At 37.5% G+C, this 1,171-nt stretch overlaps 1 non-coding gene across 1 annotated transcript; it reads right to left on the bottom strand.

Annotated features, from left to right (window-relative positions):
* Positions 1-214: 214 nt before the first annotated feature.
* On the bottom strand, positions 215-287 carry TRNAG-CCC (transfer RNA glycine (anticodon CCC)). Its single transcript has one exon. It is a non-coding gene; the product is annotated as a tRNA-Gly (tRNA).
* Between the last annotated feature and the right edge of the window lie 884 nt (positions 288-1,171).

Here is a 1,171-nt window from a genome sequence, read left to right as displayed (position 1 = left end):
GTTAGATATACCTATCACATAGGTAGGTGTGTTTAAGAATTAAAGGCAATATCATGAATATCAACTTTAAAACAATTATTTATTTATTTGGCTGCACTGGGTCTTAGTGGTGGCATGCAGGATCTTTGTTGCGGTGTGAGGGATCTTTGGTTGCAGCGTGTGGGATCTTTTAGTTGCGGCATGCAGGCTCTTAGTTGCTGCATGCAGGATCTAGTTCCCTGACCAGGGATCGAACCTGGGCCCCCTGCATTGGGAGCACAGAGTCTTAACCACTGGACCACCAGGGAAGTCCTAATATCAACTTTATTGTATAGGAGAGGCTCAGATTTTTTTTCCCCTAATTTCCTTCTCTTAGCTCTCGGGGAACACTTTCAGGCAGGATACCAAATTAAAATCTCTATTTGCGAAACTTCATGGAATTGACCAGGTTAAAAGGATTTTAAATGTCACAATCACAAAGCCATCAATAAAGGCCCTTCCAAGTGGGGAGAAAGCACTGCCCCAGCTCACTCATTGCAAAGGCATAGCTGAGTCCTGCTAGCACTTCCCATATACACTGACCCAAAACAGGGAAGCCAATAAAATACAGGGCACAATATTTGGAACGTACTTATACTGAAAAACTATTTGTTTATCTAAAATTCAAATGTAACTGCTATCCTGTATTTTATCTGAAAACTCTAGCCCAAATTCCTTTACAAATTTTCTACTAGACAAATGGCTGTTTTTGAGCTTATCCTTGATTACACTATTTCATATTCTGTCACCTTGATTTTATGTATATTAAATTCCATTGGTTTATTGTACATGACACCAACTTCTACTAAGAATTTGCCACACTAAAAAAAAAAAATTAATGAAATCAACTTTATCTTCTTAAAAGACTCTAAGGTTACCATTCTTGTAAAATTGCATTAAGTGATCTAAAATAAGACCTCAGTTTGGTTTCTGTTACATTATCTTATATAGTAAAATAGAATAAATCTGTCAGTCAATATTCTACATCCTGTCTGTTCGTGTTTTATCTCTCCAGCTCGGTTATTATCCACCTGGTTAGGGACTCTATGCTTCTGTTCACCAAATGTTGAGGGTCATATGACCATCTCCTCCCTTTGTTATTTATCTTCCCTTTTCTCACACAAACTTTAGTTTGTTTGTTCTGAGAGTTTTA

Source organism: Delphinapterus leucas, chromosome 6 (genome assembly GCF_059928025.1).
Source record: "Delphinapterus leucas isolate spDelLeu-1000000601 "Yukka" chromosome 6, BTC_Dleu_Yukka2, whole genome shotgun sequence".
Taxonomy (NCBI): domain Eukaryota; kingdom Metazoa; phylum Chordata; class Mammalia; order Artiodactyla; family Monodontidae; genus Delphinapterus; species Delphinapterus leucas.
The sequence above is the reverse complement of the archived record's forward strand: the minus strand, read 5'-3'. Positions and strand labels throughout refer to the sequence as shown.